This window comes from Euleptes europaea, chromosome 11 (genome assembly GCF_029931775.1).
Source record: "Euleptes europaea isolate rEulEur1 chromosome 11, rEulEur1.hap1, whole genome shotgun sequence".
NCBI classification, from domain to species: Eukaryota; Metazoa; Chordata; class Lepidosauria; order Squamata; family Sphaerodactylidae; genus Euleptes; species Euleptes europaea.
The window spans coordinates 50,703,925-50,723,953 of NC_079322.1; the positions used below are offsets into that span (position 1 = coordinate 50,703,925).

General features: G+C 45.4%; 1 protein-coding gene across 6 annotated transcripts in view; it reads right to left on the reverse strand.

Moving 5' to 3' along the window:
• DYNC1I1 (dynein cytoplasmic 1 intermediate chain 1) overlaps positions 1-20,029 on the reverse strand; it is a 246,181-nt gene that overhangs the window by 67,807 nt on the left and 158,345 nt on the right. The window lies entirely within an intron of this gene.

Here is a 20,029-nt window from a genome sequence, read left to right on the forward strand (position 1 = left end):
CCCGTTCTCCAGATCAGAGTCCACCACGCAAACCACCGCTCTTATCCACTGTACCACCACTCTTAACCACTACCCCATGCTGAGAAAATCATTGTTTGCCAGACACCATCGGATTGGTTTATCACCAAGATGTGAGTTGAATGTGGGAACTGGGCACATTTTAAAGCAACTGAATGGCATACATAAAAATGCCTTTTTCTGTCACAAGGGACTTGACTCAGGAGCTGGATGCAAAGCTTGGTGTGACAGGCAGCCACAGCTCCGCCTGGGGACATGCCACCATTTTAAAAAGTGAATTTGCAGCCAGGAAGTGCTTTAAACTGCACCACAGAAGGCCTGATTGTGGTCAGGACCACCATGACAGGAATGGGAGGGGATTCTGCCTTCCCCTTGAACTGTTTTTCTTCCCTGACATCAGGTGTGTGTGCAGGTAAATAAAGCCCCCCTCCAGTGCCATTTCAAGGCAGAAAACTTTGGATCTGCACATGGACTATTCCACACTAGTGGCATTCCAAATTTATGCAAATAATTCCCCACTCGGGCTGTTTCAGCTTGGGAAAATGGCATGGGAGAGAAGTAGGGTTCCCTTTCCCCCGTGTTGGACCAAGTTCTGGGAGACCCAGGTTCAAATCCCTACTCTGCCATAGAATCTTTCTGGGTGACTTTGGAACCATCATACATACTCTCAGCCTGATTTCACAGGATTGTTGTGAGAATAAAATGGAAGCAAGGAGGATAATGGAAGCAACTTTGGGTCCCCACTGGAGAGAAATGTGCAGCATAAATGAAGTATGTAAATAAATAAATAAATAAATAAAATTTTATTCATTTGTGTGGGACAGCAACAATTTTGCAACAATTAATTTGTACCAAGTCCTGCTTCTTACACATTTGAATTTGCAGCCTGGTTCCCTGATGCAAATAAACATCATTTGTGTTATTAAAAAGAGAGTCATCATGCTCCAATTCTCACACTTCATTTTTGTCAAAAAAGATTTGATTGAACTCAGCATCTGATGTTAAAGGGGTTAAGTACAACACAGGTAGCTACAAAGGAAGTTCTTTGAGCCTGTTAATAAACTCCATTCTGCCCTGGCAGGACCACCCTCCTTTTAAGTAAGTGGTAACTCAATCCCTGTGCTAACTCGGTTGTGTTTGGGCTTCCTCCAAGTCAAGGAACCCATTGTGATAAATCATAACTAATTGTCTGTAATAATTCTCAAAGTGTCCATAACTCAGCTTAAAGGTTCTGGAATTTGGCTTTACGGTTCTAAATATTTTACTCTTCATTTCTCACAGAATATAAAGAAACATTCATATCCCATTCTATTATCTGCTTTGCTGCAAACAAAGATAAGAAGCTTTTGTCAAAACTTCATTGCATAAAATGCTAACTTGTAAGTAAAAATACTTGTGAATACTATTTGTCAGTGAGATATATACTAATGGTGAGTTGTTGGGTGGATAGGGAAACAAATTCCTTATGTGGAGATGACTTACTGTGAAACCAGGGGTACCTCCTTAAGATGATATTGTGCATTTTCTATCCTTAAGATGATATTGTACATTTCCTGGGCCTGTCACTTGGCACCCAAGTCCCTGCCACCATTTTTCTTTATGGCATAACATGTGCATTTTAATAAATATATGTGGCATCTGAGGTCAGTGTGTTAGAAGCAGCCAAAAAGGTATAGAAGTGACGAAGGACAAAGGAGAGAAGGAGGTATAGTGGTAACTTGATGGTAGGATGGGTGTAATGATTAGAGTGTTGGGTTAAATTCTAAGCAAGCCAGGTTTGAATCGCCTTTCTGCCATGGAAGTTCACTGGGTGATAATGGGCCAGTCATGCTCTCTCAGCCTAATCAACTTCACAGGGTTGTTGTTGTGAGGTTAAAATGGAGGAGTAGAGAATGGTGTTGTAAGCCTCTCTGTTGTTCTTACTGGGGAGAATGGTATAGAGAATGGGCATAGAGAATAAATGTCTTTTAGGTCCTAGAAAAACAGCAATGAAGAAGAAGAATTGGTTTTTATATGCCAACTTCTTCTACCACTTAAGGAAGAACCAAACTGACTTACAATCACCTTCCCTTCCCCTCCCCACAACAGACTCCCTGTGAGGTAGGTGAGGCTGAGAGAGCTCTAAGAAAGCTGTGACTAGCCCAAGGTCACTTAGCTGACTTCATGTGGAGGAGTGGGGAAACAAATCCAGTTCACCAGATTAGCCTCCGCTGCTCATGTGGAGGAGTGGGGAATCAAACCCAGTTCTCCAGATCAGAGTCCACTGCTCCAAACCACCGCTCTTAACCACGCTGGCTATGAGTAGAGGATATGTTTTGTTTGATCAAATGAGAAGTAAGGGCTGCAATAAGAATGGCCTCTTTCCATGCATAAAGTAGCAGCTTCATTCTCTGGTGAAAGGACCTCAAGTAGATTGGGAAAGAGCCAGTGGCGTAGCGTGGGGGGTGCAGGGGGGGCCGGCCGCACCGGGCGCAACATCTGGGGGGGCGCGCTCGCACTCGCAGCTCTCTGCCCCGAGGGGCCGGGTCTCCATGGCTGGGGGAGGGGGGGCTGATCCCCCCCGTCCCCAGCAGCCGCTCTTCTCCAGAGTCCGCTCCAGCCTCGCCTCGCCCGCCAGGGTCTCAAGGGGAAGCCTCCCCTCCGGCAAAAGGGCGCTTCACCCGACCCGCCACCCCTTTCCTCTCCAGTGGGGACCCAAGACGGCTCACGTCGTTCCCCTCTGCGGCATGTTATCCTCACCCCACCGGGTGAGGTGGGCCAGGCGGAGAATGCACACGCTTGGCCGAGACCACCCAACACGCGTGCACGACGCAGCCGGGATTCGACCCCTGCCCCGCCGAGCCGAGCGTCCGCCAAGCCACCCTTCCTGGCGCCGCAGCCGGCCTGGCCGCTTGCTGGCAGGGAGGCAGGCAGGCAGGCAGGCTGGCCCCGCGCCTCCGCGCCAGCCCGGGGGCACGCACACACCCCCAGCCCCCTGGCCCGCTCACCTGCACGGCGTCCAGGCGGCTCTTGCTCTTGCAGACGTGGCGCAGGGAGGCGGGGCCCGGCCCGGCCCCCTCGCCAAGCACCTGCGCGGCACAGGGAGCGGAGCCGGCCCGGCCCCTGCGCGGCACATCAGCCCCGCTCCCGCGGGAACGCGCCCTTTCGGCGCAAGGCCGGCCCTTCGGCTTCTGCCGCCGGCCTTTCCTTCCAAGCCAGCCCCTGGAGCACGACCTGCAGCAAGACCCCCTCCCCAAGCCCCAGAAATCAAGCTGCCCTCCCTTCTGCGCCCCCCAGCAAAGCCAAGATTTGAACCCAGGCCTCCCAGGCCCCAGTTAGCACAACATGCTCTGCAGTAGGGCTGTCAATTCGGTTCGGTCCGAACTGAAAATCAACCGAATTTCCCCTGATTCGGTGATTTTCAGTTCGGACGGATCCGAACTCAAATCTGGCGGGCAACCGGGGGGGCCGAATTCAGCGAGTTCGGGAGTTCGCGAATAAATTCGGCCAATTCGGCCCCCCCTTCAGGGCAGCCCGCTGAAAGGCGCGGGCTGCCCTTTAAACTGATCTGCGCCTCCCAGCTGGGAGGCTCAGATCAGTTTAAAGGGCAGCCCGCCCCCCTTCAGCGGGCTCCCCTGAAGGGGGGCGGGCTGTCATTGAAACTCATCTGCGCCTCCCGGGCGGGAGGCGCAGATGAGTTTCAATGACAGCCCCCCCCTTCAGGGTAGCCCGCAGAAGGGGGGCGGGCTGTCATTTAAACTCATCTGCGCCTCCCGGGCGGGAGGCGCAGATGAGTTTCAATGACAGCCCCCCCCTTCAGGGTAGCCCGCTGAAGGGGGGCGGGCTGTCATTGAAACTCATCTGCGCCTCCCGGGCGGGAGGCGCAGATGAGTTTCAATGACAGCCCCCCCCTTCAGGGTAGCCCGCAGAAGGGGGGCGGGCTGTCATTGAAACTCATCTGCGCCTCCCGGGCGGGAGGCGCAGATGAGTTTCAATGACAGCCCCCCCCTTCAGGGTAGCCCGCAGAAGGGGGGCGGGCTGTCATTGAAACTCATCTGCGCCTCCCGGGCGGGAGGCGCAGATGAGTTTCAATGACAGGCCCCCCCCCTTCAGGGTAGCCCGCAGAAGGGGGGCGGGCTGTCATTGAAACTCATCTGCGCCTCCCGGGCGGGAGGCGCAGATGAGTTTCAATGACAGCCCCCCCCCTTCAGGGTAGCCCGCAGAAGGGAGGCGGGCTGTCATTGAAACTCATCTGCGCCTCCCGCCCGGGAGGCGCAGATGAGTTTCAATGACAGCCCCCCCCTTCAGGGTAGCCCGCAGAAGGGAGGCGGGCTGTCATTGAAACTCATCTGCGCCTCCCGGGCGGGAGGCGCAGATGAGTTTCAATGACAGCCCCCCCCCTTCAGGGTAGCCCGCAGAAGGGAGGCGGGCTGTCATTGAAACTCATCTGCGCCTCCCGGGCGGGAGGCGCAGATGAGTTTCAATGACAGCCCCCCCCCTTCAGGGTAGCCCGCAGAAGGGAGGCGGGCTGTCATTGAAACTCATCTGCGCCTCCCGGGCGGGAGGCGCAGATGAGTTTCAATGACAGCCCCCGCCCCTTCAGGGTAGCCCGCAGAAGGGAGGCGGGCTGTCATTGAAACTCATCTGCGCCTCCCGGGCGGGAGGCGCAGATGAGTTTCAATGACAGCCCCCCCCCCTTCAGGGTAGCCCGCAGAAGGGAGGCGGGCTGTCATTGAAACTCATCTGCGCCTCCCGGGCGGGAGGCGCAGATGAGTTTCAATGACAGCCCCCCCCCCTTCAGGGTAGCCCGCAGAAGGGAGGCGGGCTGTCATTGAAACTCATCTGCGCCTCCCGGGCGGGAGGCGCAGATGAGTTTCAATGACAGCCGCGCCTCTCCAGCGGAGCCCGCTGGAGAGGCGCGGCTGCCCTTTAAACTGATCTGCGCCTCCCAGCTGGGAGGCTCAGATGAGTTTAAAGGGCCCCCGCGCGCCTTCAGGGAATCCCTGAAGGCGCGCTTCGGCCGAATTTCCCCCCGAACTCCGGATCCCCCCGAATTACCGGGGATCCGAAGCGGGGGAGTTCAGACTTCGGCACGTACCGACCCCACAAGGGTCAAATTCGGCCGAATCCGAACTGTACTGAATTTTTTTTTTTTGACAGCCCTACTCTGCAGGGCACCAGTGCCCCCCCCCCACAGGCCCTCTCCTTGGAAACACATTACAGCCCTGGCGGAGGCTGCGGACACCAGGATGCTCTTCTGAGAAGTGTTTGAAAATAAACTTGTATTTAGATGCATTTTACTTTAATTACATCAGTATTTTCATAACAAACAATACATGTGCTTAGGGGGTAAGAGTTTCTTTAACTAATCTAGTGGAAGAGACTCGAGTGCTAAAATCCACGGGTTAGGGGGCGCAAATTACTTGCCTTGCCCCGGGTGCTGACAACCCACGCTACGCCACTGGAAAGAGCCTCTTTGTTTAAGACCCTAGAGATCTATTACCATTAAGAGGAGACAATGCTGTTCTAAACAGACCAGTTGTCTAATTACACAGCATCATATTATCATAGTATGCATCCTTTTGAACTACACAGAAATCTTAATCAGGTAGAATGAAACAATAACTAAATAAATACAACACATGAACAGTTGGCATAAGAGAAATGCATGCTTCAAAAGGATAATGTGTTTATTTAGAAGACATATATCTCACACTCCCTAGACTGTGCCTAGGGCAGCTGCCTATCAAAGCTGATCTAAGAAAAATAGTAGTGTATCTATTTTGCATTTTTTATTGTGCAACAAGCAATTGCCACATGCTGGCACCTGAATACAACACACTCCTTGGAACCTGTGGTTTGCAGCTCTCCAGTTTTCCCTGAGGACCAAAATGGGCATTTGAGGGCCTCCAAGTTACAAGACTAATGAGTTTACAAATGACTTACACCCGTGGATATCATCCAAGTCCTCTGCTGAGCAAAGTTTGGTTGAACCTTAAGACCTAACCAATGATCTGGGCAATTTTAGCAAGTAGCCCAGAGAAAATCTAAGGATAGATAAGCACATGTTTACATTTCTTGCTTTACCCTAATTGTTTCTAAGCAATTGACATTTTGTGCTCTTCAGTCTGTGTCACTTGAGCACACTTCTATCAGTTTACTGTCAAAATAATTACAGTAATCTCTTCTTATCTTTTGGGTTTAATTACAGCTTGGAGGGGAAGACTGACAGACTATTATATTTGCCCAAAGCCACCCCTTCCACTAATGTATCATTTACAAGTCGAGCCAGTGGGTAATTAGAAATAATCTAAAATTAATTGAATATTACATGGAGCCATGTTGATCGTTTGGGAGATAAGTGCTGGTAAGTAGACCCATAGCAGAAGACCCCAAAACACCAAAGCATATGTCATCACAAGGAAGAGGGTAGCTGTAAAGTCCTATGCAGATACTAATAACAGTACACAGAGGTAGAATGGTACCTGTACACAGGTAGATGAGAGTGGGATCTCATCCACTAGTCCCAGACATCCATGCATTCAGCTGAAGGACTATGTGCATACATAGGCTATTCCACATCATTGTCACAATGCAAAAAGCAGCATTCTCAGTAATATACAATACACCTGGATGCACATAGGACTCACTGCAAACATGATGCACATTTTTAACATCTACATAGGGCCTGTGGGTGACCACAGTTACTATCAATAGTTGGTTCCAAAAAGTAAGGAACGTGAAAACAGAAGATGGCTAATAGCACATCAGTCACTCCAATTTGCTGTGGCCAGATAGGGTTGCCAGGTCCGGGTTGGGAAATACCTGGAGATTTTATGGGTGGAGCCTGAGGAGGGCAGAGTTTGGGGAGGGGCAGGACCTCAATGGGGGTAGAATGCCACAAAGCCCACCTTCCAAAGCAGCCATTTTCTCCAGGTGAACTGATCTCTGTCGCCTGGAGATCAGTTGTAATAGCAGGAGTTCTCCTGCCACCGCCTGGAGGTTGGCAACCCTATCATCAGATGTTTTATTTCAGTTTTTGCTAAATTTCTAAAAAGGAAGGAATACAGATTTTTTTTAAAGTAATTCAGGTTTAACTCAGATGAAAAAGAGGAAAATCGCTTTTGCTTTCCTATATTCTGGGGTGCCTCATACAAACCCTCATACAAATTCCTCATACAAACCCATGTACAATTAGCTAAGTGAAAGAAGCGGCCACTTGCAGCTGCGGATTGATTTACCTCACACAGGTTTTCCACAAGCTCCTTAAACAGGGAAAGTAGACCTAGATTGTAAGTAGCCATGCTGCTCTCCAGAACAATTCTAAAAACAAAAGTAGTATCTTTCAGATAACCAAAATACCTCAAACCACTTGTGAGTTCTGTGGAAGGAGCTATTCCAAATGTGGAAACCGGTTGCATACAAGAAGAGTTTCTCAGGATCCTGCCCCAATACAGAGACCCTACACTGCCAAATAACGTGCCCAGGTGGAACAGCACTCTATCACTGTTGCAACATCGGAGGCTGAATGGGATACATGAATACATGAAGCTGCCTTATACTGAATCAGACCCTTGGTCCATCAAAGTCAGAATTGTCTACTCAGACTGACAGCGGCTCTCCAGGGACTCAGGCTGAGGTCTTTCCCATCACCTACTTGCCTAGTCCCTTTAACTGGAGATGCCAGGGATTGAACCTGGGTCCTTCTGCATGCCAAGCAGATGCTCTCACTGAGCCACAGCCCCTTCCCAACCTCAAACAGGCGAAACCCAAGAAAATATGATGGCAGCCATCAACAGTGCACTGCTACGAATCTGTTGCTGAAGAATGGCTTAAATCTTTCTTTTCCCAGCCATCCAGAGTCACACTGCAAACATGAGAATAAATGTTAACCATGTTCTGCATGATAAAATCTTCAGCCATTTGCTGTATGTCCATGAACAATAAGAAACGGCCGTGCAAAGGAGAAGTCTTAACCACAAAAATACTAAACAAATTTGCTATACGAGCTGTCAAAAATGAATTCAGGATGGATCTTAATCCAGACTTCATAAATATTATTTTATGGATGATGAAAATATTTTGATTATTCAAATAAGAAGTTTTCCCCCCCTTTTCAAGGAAAAAAAAACATTTTGACTTCCCACATTATACATTTGCTTGCCAATTCCTCCCTATGTTGTTTTGATTTCAAATCTTTGTAGAAATGCCTACACAGTTTCATGCCTAAAATCCTTTCAAATATAATTTAACTGTATAGGTGCATACATTTACATATATAGATAGGGCTTTTTATTTTCAAATTGTATATTCACTAGTGTTCCCTGTATTTTCAATCAGGAAGTTCCACACCCAAGCACAATAGGTGACAAGAGAAGGACTTTTCAAGTATTGCATGACAATCTTGATGAGATATTCAGGAAACTGGGGCGGGGGGGGGGAGAGAGATTAGAAGAGAATCCACCCATTAGGTATATGTTCCCTTGAGTTCAATTCTCCCTCCCTCCCCAAAAGCTTTTAAACTGAGAGGGAGGTGGAATTCTTTCAAAGTATCTAAGATCAATGACATACATATGGATGGTCTATTTAATCCTTTCCTTATTGAATTTGTGAAGAAGAAGAAGAAGAAGAAGAAGAAGAAGAAGAAGAAGAAGAAGAAGAAGAAGAAGGAGGAGGAGGAGGAGGAGGAGGAGGAGGAGGAGGAGGAGGAGGAGGAGGAGGAGGAGAAGAGTTGGTTTTTATATGACAACTTTCTCTACCACTTAAGGAAGAATCAAACCGGCTTACAATCATCTTCCCTTCCCCTCCCCCCAACAGATACCCTGTGAGGTAGGTGGGGCTGAGAGAGCTCTAAAGAGAGCTGTGACTAGCCCAAGGCCACCCAGCTGGCTTCATGTGGAGGAGTGGGGAAAGAAATCCAGTTCACCAGATTAGCCTCCACCACTCATGCGGAGGAGTGGGGAATCAAACCCGGTTCTCCAGATCAGAGTCCACCGCTCCAAACCACCGTTCTTAACCACTACACCATGATGGCTCTCCAAATATACATTTGGATGCATTTCTGGATATATTGCCAGGTGCAAACTGCCTTGAAACTAATGCATTGTAGATCCACCCTGGGATGCCCATTTGGACACCTACCCACACCCAGCATTTTTTATGGCTCTATATTTGTATTTACAAAAGTTGAAATAATTTTGCTAAGATTCCTGTAGAATATCAGGTACTATTTTACTTGCAGTGCCACTTCACCTTTCCTTATTGAGTAATCTTTTTGCTCAATCTGTAGAATAAGATTCTCTATTTGTGTAAAACTTGTCCTAACAAATTGTGGTCATGTCTTTGCAAGGACTGTGTTATCATTTAAAAGATTAATCAACTCCCAGCAATAGAAGAATGAAGAATGGAAAAAGAAACAAAGCACAAATCAAACTCAAAGCACAAATAAAATCATAAAAGCAGATAAGTAAACAGTGTTGCACTTACTGTAACTTTTGTTCATCAAGCCTTCTGTGCAGGCACGCATGGGAGCTGCTCTAGACGGAGGGCGGGGGAGCGCTTCAGAAGCAAAAGGCTTCTAGGAGCTTGGCAGTCTATCTCCCTGGCTGGCCTGCGCAGTTCCCATGCGGGGCTACACTAAAGACATGATGATGGAACTAAATATTTTTTTCTTGTAAGGATCAGTTCCTACTACTGTGGAACTTGATATGATACATTAGGTCCAAGTTACTGTCACTCTGATTTAACCATCAGTTTTTCTACACAGAAGGGTCTCTGAGCACATGCAAACATTTATATAGATGTGTGTGTGTGTGTGTGTGTGTGTGTGTGTACACACACGGGGGGAGAGAGAGAGAGAGAGAGAGAGACAGAGACAGAGACAGAGACAGAGACAGACAGACAGACAGACAGACAGACAGACAGATAGATAGATAGATAATCTGACAAATATGTGGTTTGGTCTATGTCCCTCTGGTACGACTCATCTTAGGAACATTTTTATTGCCGCAAGTAATATCAGACGACCTTCTTAAATTGTATGTATTTTAATTCTATGTTTTAATCTATGTTTTAATTATTGTATACATATGTTGTTGGAAGCCGCCCTGAGCCCAACTTGGGTTGGGAAGTGGTGGGGTATAAATTGAATAAAATAAATAAAAATAAAAATACGCGGTTCTATGCAACAAATTCAATAGGGTCCTTGGTAGTTCTGATGAAGATGGGCATGGATGTTCCTTCCCACCAGTCCACTTGATGTCCATTCACACACACGCTGAGTAGTTTTCCTACACTGTCAAGCACCATGCCGTGCTTTTGTTGCATACAGCTGTCTTTGGATTGGAGCCCATGAACGTGATGGAAACTCATACAAAATACTGTCCATCTGGTAGACAGAACGTCTACAGAGAATGTGCATGTTAAAGTGCATTCAAGGCTGTGTATATTCCTCAAGCATGTTCCTCCTGTGGATCTGGGCGATCACATTATTTCATTCATTTGGATTCAAACTTTGCAGAGTTGGCTATTGGCACATCCATTTGAAAAACTCATAACAACTTTTGTGTTTTTTTATATGAAAAAAAAATGATGCTGGGGCAGAGTAGGTTCCAGAAACCTCCTGTGGGTTCTACCGATCTCATGTACAATGCTCAATAGAAGAATGACAATGTTTGGGGCTGGAGGCACTGAGCCAAGACATCCCATTAGAACATACAAACATCCCACTGGGATATCCCATTACAACGTCCAGCATACTGTTTCCCACAGTGGCCAACCAGTTGCCCTGGAGGGCCAAACAAACAGGGAATAGAGACTGAAGCTCTCCCCTTGCCCTTTATAGGTGATTGGAGGTATCAGTGCTGACAATGCAGATCATCCATCCTATAGAAACTGATCAATGTGTTCAGTAATAATTATGCAATGCAATGTACAAGTATCTCTGGATGGGTCTTACTATGATTTTATAAAATCCCAAATGCAACTGCCAAATATAGTAGAATTGCTGTGCCTTATTACCATGGCATGTCAGTCCATTGCTTTGTAAAGTTAGATCATTAGAACTGGTCAGGATTTTTAAATTACATTGTTTTGGACTATACAGTTCTGCTTATGTATTTTATTGTGGAAGGCGCAACTTATAACCTGTTCATTGACAGGAGGTGCTTTAGAAATAAAAATGATTAGTGATTAAATAGTATTATTGAGACAGGTAGATTTAAGGTAAATGCTGTGTCTTTTATGCAGCATAGTGCTAATACATTCCAATTTTCAGTTTTCATGCAGAGAATCCATATGCTACCCCCTTCGTTAATTTCTTAAAGGGTCACTGCTCCTCTGTGAACAATCTTCCAGAGAAAATTTCAATACCTTAGCTAGCGATTGAATGCTTTTAGCTTCACTTTACAGAATGTATGGGGTATTAATCATCATTAAATTAATGTTGTTCTTATACAAAGATTCTTTTTTGGGGAAGTAGGTTGCCAGTTCTCCTGCTGTGAGGTCAGTGGGTGGGAAGCTGTTGATTTTAGACCCGGAGTAGAGGACAGTTGGAGCTAAGCTTTTAGTGATGGATCCCTTGGCTTTTGGGCATGCTGCAGCATTTGAAAGGAGTAACTGTTCTCCATCCTGTGCCAGATAACACAGTGTGATGCTTCACTGTTCTCAGAAGACTCCCACAGAGGAAGCATACATAAGGTAAAACCATTGACTGGAAATTAGGCCAAATGCACTCTCTGTTGAAAGGGAAATGTACAGAGAACTCGGCTACAGGACAAATTACGCAAAAGTTGTGCCGAGTTATGTTTATCGTATACGGTATGTGTGTGGAACGGCACGGGTTTCCTACTCTTTAAGGAAAAGTCCATACTGAGATCGCTGTTTGTTATAGAACTGTGAGGTTCCCATATGGCTATCCATAGGTGAAGCTGGAAGTAGCCTCGGTAATGCGCTCTGCTTTGCCCTGTGCCTAATTTCTAACAAAACCCTTCAAAGGGCCCCAACCTGCCCAGAAGCTTCATGCTCGAACCAGTGGCCTCGATTCCAGCTGTGTGAGTTGCCTCACTTGAACCCTTTCTCATAGGACCTTAGTAGCAGGGTTAATTTCGAATTTCTCACCTCCTCCTGTTTTGACCCACACCCCATTTTGATTTTGCTTCTCCCTTATGCGAACTGAACTTGTAGGGCTTTATTTTTGCACCGTTTTCTGATTCTGGACACAAATTTTTTCCAGTCAAATGTACGTAATTTTGAACGTAAATTTTGAATATGAATGGAATAAATGGGTGTAAAAAAACCACAGACATTGAAAACAACCGCAACAAAGGACGTAACAAAACATAATAACATATGAAAAGAAAGCAAAATGAAAAAAAAGATGTGCTTCATATGCCGACACGCAGCATGGAAACCCTGTGAATGCCTTTCCTGTGCTTTCCTACTGAAAGCTTCAGGTTACACAGAATCATTCTGTCGAAAGGTTCCTTTCCTTGCTACCTATTCTAAAGCAGTTTTGTTGACATGATCTGACATTAGGTAAAGGTAAAGGTCCCCTGTGCAAGCACCAGGTCATTGCTGACCCATGGGGTGACGTCACATCCCAACGTTTACTAGGCAGACTTTTGTTTTATGGGGTGGTTTGCCAGTGCCTTCCCCAGTCATCTTCCCTTTACCCCCAGCAAGCTGGGTACTCATTTTACCGACCTGGGAAGGATGGAAGGCTGAGTCAACCATTGTATCCTGATCTGTTAACACGTGAAGATTAGCTTTGGATTTCACATGTTAACAGATGACTTCAGGATGCAATGGTTCCATATTAACATACCACACCCTCATTAGCACATTATCTTGATACTTACAGGACAATGATTAGCACATTGCTTTTTGCAGGACAATGATTCAGCTCAAACCCAACCCCTTTCTGACTATATATTACTCTTCCTACACCCTTGACACTGAGAGACTCTGTCCTTCAGTGTTACTCCTCTGAAGATGCCTGCCACAGCTGCTGGTGAAACATCAGGAAAGAAAATACCAAGACCACGGTCACACAGTCCGGATAACCTACAAGAACCAACTAAGAGCCACATTTTAGAGTTTCTGGCACTGCTTTTCACTGGTTTTGGTTTTGTCTATCACATAGATGGTACAGCATTTCCTCGAGAAATGCCAGCTCAGCATCATAAGCATTGTCATGTGGTATACCTCAAGACTCAGTGTACTCCCCTATGCCCTTTAATATTTGAATGAGATCATATGGAATTTTGGAGTTGGCTGTCATCAATGTGTTGATGACACCCACTATGTATTTCCTTGTCTAAACTTTAAGATGCAGCTGTCTCTGTTCTGAATCAGTGCTTGGATGCTGTGGTCAAGTAGATGAGGGTGAAGAAGCTAAAATTAAATCCAGACAAAATGGAGGTGATGTTGGTTGGAAAAGCAGATGTCCTTGAAGGGATCGATAGATCCACTAAGGTTTAATGGGGCTAAATTGACTATGTTAAATAAAGAGTTTAGGAGTTACTGTTGGAGTCCGCTTTGTTTTTTGAAAGGCAAGTTGAAGTAGTTGCTAGAAGTAGTTGCCTTTTATCAGTTATTAGAAAGCTCTTGCACTTTTTTGACTCTGCTGATCTATCCATACCAATCCATGGTTCCGTAGGTTCCAGACAGGACTACTGTAACATGTTCTATATGGGCCTGTCTTTGAAGGTAACTTGTGCATAATGCAGCAGTCAGCCTTTCAGCTAGTGTTTAGCATAAGGCACATATTTTAAAAAAAAATATATTTAAACATTTTGATATTACCTTTCCATCCAATTCAGTGTCCCCAAGACAGTGAACATTTCAAACATTATAACACATTAAACAATTAAACAAAACACATAGGCACATAAATAGAAAGGAGGGCAAATAAGAGTTAGTATTCACCCGTTGGTGGAAGACAATGACAAAGGGAGACAGACTAATCACCCTGGGGAGGGATTTCCAAAGTTTTGGCACCACAACCAAGAACAGTCTTTCTTTGGTTGCCACCCATCTAGCTTTAGATGGCAGGGGCATCTGAACCAGGGTCTCTGAAGATGACCAGAGTGGTTGAGTCTGTTCATATGGGAGTAGGCAGTCCTTAAATTATGTTGGGTGGATACTGGATCAATACCAGTACCTTGAATTCAGTCTAGAAGCAAACTGGGAGGCAGCGTAGATAAAATAAGACTGGCGCAATATACACCCACCCTGTCAACATTCTAGCTGCAACATCACATGAAGCTGCCTTATAATAAATCAGACCCTTGGTCCATCAAAGTCAGTATTGGCTACTCAGACCGGCAGCAGCTTTCCAGGGTCTTAGGCAGATGTCACTCACATCACCTACTTGCCCAGTCCCTTTAAACTGGAGATGCCGGGGATTGAACCTGGGACCCTCTGCATGCCAAGCAGATGGCCTACCACTGAGCCACGCCCCCTCTCCATGGCTCTCCAGGGTAGCTTCCAGACAAACTTTAAGAGCAGCCCCACATAGAGTGCACTGCAGTAATCTAATCTTGATGTTACCAGGGCATGCACCACAGTTAGGGTTGCCAACCTCCAGGTGGTGGCTGGAGATCCCCCACTATTACAACTGATCTCCAGGCAACAGAAATCAGTTCTCCCGGAGAAAATGGCTCCTTTAGCAATTGGAATTTATGGCATTGAAGTCCCTCCCTCTCCACACCCTGCCCTCCTCAGACTCCACCCCCAAAATCTCCAGGTATTTCCCAACCTGGAGCTGGCAACCCTAACCACAGTGGCAAGAGTATTTTTGTCCAGGAAGGGCCATTGCTGCCACTCGTTTATGCAACAGGCGGCCCAGGTACAGCAGTACCCTCAAGCTATGAACCTTTGGGGGAGTGCAACCCCATCCAGAAGAGAAGCCATCTGGACTTCTGTGTCAAACCTTCCCACCATTACTAGCACCTCTGTTTTGTCAGGATTAAGTTTCTGATTGTTGTCCAATCCTATAACACTGCACTGATTGATTATTTGTTTCCAAGAACAATTCAATGTTCTAGTTTTAACTGTTAAAGTCCTTTATAAATTGGGTCTGGCATATTTGAAGAACCACCCAACCCTCCCTATAAAGACCCAGCAGTCCACCCAACAGCTGCTTTCAAAGGTGCCTACCTTTCTGGAGATAATTTGACCTCCATTAGATCATTGGCCACCTTTTCAGCAGTAACACCTTGCAGAAAGGAGCCAGCAGAGGAGATACATACAGAGTCTTTTCAGGTAAGGGCTGTTTTATTTCAGAGAGGTTTTGCTATCTGAATTATGTCTGCTTCTATTTTCATTTCAAATCTTATGCACAAATGGGCTGTGGATCTATTTCTGAGTTATTTGATGGGAGTTCTGATGACTGACGCACTAGAAAGGGAGAATTTGCCCCTCCATCCCCCCACTGCAGCCCCCTGACCTACAGGGCTATTAGTCTACACAACTCCAGCAAACCCCCCAACTTTCCCAATATCAGATGGGGCTGCTGGGGGGAGGGGAATATGGAAAAGACCTGCAACTATCAGTGCTTTGGGCTGACATATCGTGAGATCTAACCCATAACTCTGAAGTGCACTAAAGTCCTACTTTGTCTGGATTTGGTTTAGATTTTCTCTTTCTTATTAAATTGATTGATAAATTAAGACAATGATTTAATTTGGGGTGATGTCCCGCTAAAATGTATTCGAACCAACAAGTCACCAATAAAGCACAGCTCTCACCTTATTGAACAGGACTGGACTGTATTAATCATCCTACAGTGTACGAAGAGATATTTATGCTTTCTATCAATTGAGCCTGCTCCAGCTTCTTAAGCCAAACATATGCTGTCATGTGCTTTTGGGTATCCATAATCTAAGCCATCTGCGAAAGACTGGGTTGTTGTTTTTTCAACTACATCCTTTCCAGAGACGTTCTGATGATTTTGTCACTGCTTGGGGTTTTGGCAGATCATCAACATCCTTCTAATTCCCCTCCATGAAATACAGCTTGCGACCAGGATCTTTTTAAGGAACGAGCAAAAGATTTAAAAGTATGCCATGCCTGCCTTTCACAAAGGCAAAGTTTTGCCTTTAATCAAATGATGTTTTTATTGTGCTCATTGCCTAGAATGCAAAGGGTATCCAAGAACGTGCACACTTAAGAAAGCCAAAGAAGTAGAAAAGAGCAAGTAGAAAAGAGCAAGAGTCCAGTAGCACCTTAAAGACTAACAAAACTGCTGGCAAGGTATGAGCTTTCGTGAGTCACAGCTCAGCTCATACCTGGTCAGAAATTTTGTTAGTCTTTAAGGTGCTACAGGACTCTTGCTTTTTTCCATTGCTACAGACTAACGTGACTACCTATCATGACTTATACTCTAAGAAAATTTTAGCCCAGAACTCAACAGTAGCTAGCCAGACTGGATGCCTCAGGGTAGCTTATTCCACCCTCTGTTTGTATCCAGCATCATATAATCATAGCAATAATAACTCTGAACATTCTCCTTCCAGGATACGGCAGTCAATAGCTGCTGACTCATTTATCTTACACAAAGTTATCTTTTTCAAAAATTAGCCTCTTCAAGTCTGTGGCAATTAACATATTAAAATTAATTGTGTGGTATGCAAATAACTATTATTTTTGTTGGCACAGGACCTGCATCCAGTTGATTTCATTAGAGACGCCTGAGTTGTAATGTTTTGAAAGAGTGGATAATTTTCTTAGAACACATTCTCCATATTAGTCACCATGGTGTACAACATTGTAGAAGTCATCTTAAGATCCAGCCACTCAGCCCTTCCCACCAATTTATTGCTTCTGTTTCCCGCTATATCTTTTTGAAGGTGGGGGCAAGCAGAACTGCACAGTATTCTAGACGGGCATAATAGAAAAAGACTAAGGAATTCTATTTGTGGATCCCATTCCTAACAATTGTTAACATCAAATTCACCTTCTTCTACTGCCATCATGCAGTGATCCAATGGTTTCTCTAAACTTTCCCTGAAACCCCATGTGAACGCAAAACTATATTTTTGTCCCCACGCAAATCAGTTTTCTTCTGGCACTGACTCTTAGTTGCTGTTCTGTTGCCCAAACACCCAGTTTAGAAAGACTCTGGTCCATAATACACAGTACCTCCTTTTCCTTCCTGCTGCTTTCCCATGTTCTGATTCTTTCTCTCACTTCCTGGTTCCCACAAATAACTGTTTGCTATGACATCTGAATCAGACAAACTGTAGTTTGACTCGCAAAAGCAACTGAAACTGTGATTTCCAATTTAGGGGCAAGGACCACGGGTTGGATTGAGCAGAAGGAATGTGTGAGATCCATGCAAGGATCCTCGTGCAAGGATCCTCAATCTTCCCAGCCTTCCCCTACCCCCAAGCAGTGCTCCGCTTGTACAAGAGACAGGAAGTGCAATTTTGTCCCTTTTCCCCTCCACCTTCCACTGACAAATCAGAGGATTCAACCCATGGTTTTCAGAAGTCATGGTTTGCCCAGTCTAAAAGTCATAGCAAACTAAGACTCACATGAACTAGGAAGTGAGGAGGGGAATTGGAGAATACACAAGTGGTGAAGAAGACAGGAGAGGCAGAGAGCATGTGAGCTCATGGCAAAGTCCTGATTAGCTAACTACAGTTTGGCCATGACGTTTGTGTCACCCAAGTTATCATGAAATCAAGGATGGCAGCCTCATACTAGATCAGGGAGGTGCAAAGATGATTTCAAGCAGGTCAGTTGTATGGATTTTCTCAAAAATGCTTTACATGCTATAAGGAAAGATATATTACAAGCCATGATTTTATAACACATAAAATAAAAACGCTGAATTTCCACTTCCCTGCCCCCACAGTTTAAAGCAACAAGTGCATAAACCTTTCCAGCCAAGGAAAGCATTTCAATGCTTCGGCTAATAGTTGAATATGAAGTTTCAACTCTCAAGAGAATCAACAGCCCTATGCAAAATACAGTTAAAACTGTTCTTTTTGGGTAACAGACGTTCATTTCTTGGTAGATAAAGGCTGAACTTGGGTTTGGGTGGCTTAAGGATTGTTCACTGTAGCCTTCTTGCAACTCTGAAGTTCGTTGCCAGTATTCAAACTGGGCTTGTTTGCATTATTAGTCATTATTTTATGGGTGGGTGGAGGTGAAGATATAGTTTTAGGCATGCGCAGTGGTGTCTTCGAAAAGAGAAAGAAGAGACTTGTTGAAGACAGATTGATGTTCTAATGGAAAAGCACGCTTGGAAAGAGTACGATGATGTAGGCAGCCCTCTGAGACGTGGCTGATTTTAAAAAAGCAAACCAGAAGAAAGTTATGGTGTCTTCACATCTCCTGCAAGACTGTTCAGACACCCCTTTTCAAATAACAGAAAATATTATGCTACATTGAATGATACGTTTAAAAGGAGGAGGAGTTCACATATATCATATACATATGGAAGAACAGAACACTAGTCAACACTAGTCACATGCCATTGTCACTGACCAACTGTAATAACTATATACATTCAGCATTATCTTCTGAAGAAGAAGAAGAATTGGTTTTTATATGCCGACTTTCTCTACCAGTTAAGGCAGAATCAAACCAGCTTACAATCACCTTCCCTTCCCCTCCCCACAACAGACACCCTGTGAGGTAGGTGGGGCTGAGAGAGCATGACTAGCCCAAGGTCATCCAGCTGGCTTCATGTGTAGGAGTGGGGAAACCAGCCCGGTTCACCAGATTAGAATCTGCTGCTCATGTGGAAGAGTGGGGAATCAAACCCGGTTCTCCAGATCAGAGTCCACTGCTCCAAACCACTACAGCACATTGGCTCTCATATTAGGATATCGGTTGGGGTCCGATGCAGATGATGTGATCACTCTGAGCAATTATCAACTGGCCACACAGGTGCTTTTTTTAGCATGCAGGCAAAAAGCCTTTTATAACTTGACAGATCTTAGTACACAAGCCTCCAGAAATCCATTCTGTATTTATACAAAGCTGAGAGCAAATGAGACTGAAGAGTACAGTACGCAAGTAAGTTTTGAAAGAAATGACGAGGGGGCAGCAGTTTGAAATAAGGTCCAAAGGAACCTATATTTGCCTCACAGCTCTCTCCTTTTTTTGGCCAAATTCAACATGTTGTCAACGCAGCTGCGCACCAGAGGTGCTCGTAAGACTCTGGGTTCCTGGCAGCCTTGGAAACCAGGCTACTGGAACACTGTATATACCAGAGGCAATGTATTTTCACTTAGGAAAAGAAAACAGCAAAGGAGAAATGAAAACCAAGAGGGAAAGTACTTCCAGCCAATGCCAGCCACTAAATACAGATTTTCAGTTAACTTCAGTGTGCTTAATTCTAAGATAGGCATTTCTGATTCCATCCACCCAGTTGAAAAGGGAAAGACCACACCAGAATAAGCAATGAGGGGTGGTCAAATACATAATTTAATGACAGTGTATGGAAGCCACTACAGAAAACCTGAGGGTAGGCAAAGGGGAATGAAACATTCTATGGTGCGGTTAAGCGGCTGATCTCTAGAACCGAGCCACAATATTTTCCAAGCATGGACAGCTTTTATTGAAATTAAAATAGAAAACTGAAGGCCATATCCCACACAGAAATTGACAGTTTAGCAATGACACGGACCCTACCATGTAAGGATGGTGTGCTTTAGGAAGAAAGGACAAAAATAACTGCAGCTCCCAACAGCATTATACATATGATATAATCTATCAAGCACAACTGAGAAACTGCAATTCATTGCATAGGCATTTCTAGTTTTCCATAGAATTATAGAGCTCCTCAGAGACCAAATGCCATCTATTCCTGAAGTTTGGATGGTCCTCTTGCTGAAAAAGCTGGGCCAACTTACTGGTTTTGTCAAGTTTCAGGAGGAGGGGCCATAACTCAGTAACATAACACACACTTGGCATGTGCCATGGGTCACAGGTTTGATGCTAAAAAGCTAGGAAAGCCATGTACCGAAGATCCTGGAGAGCTTCTGCCAATCATAATGGATGATATTGAGCAAAATGG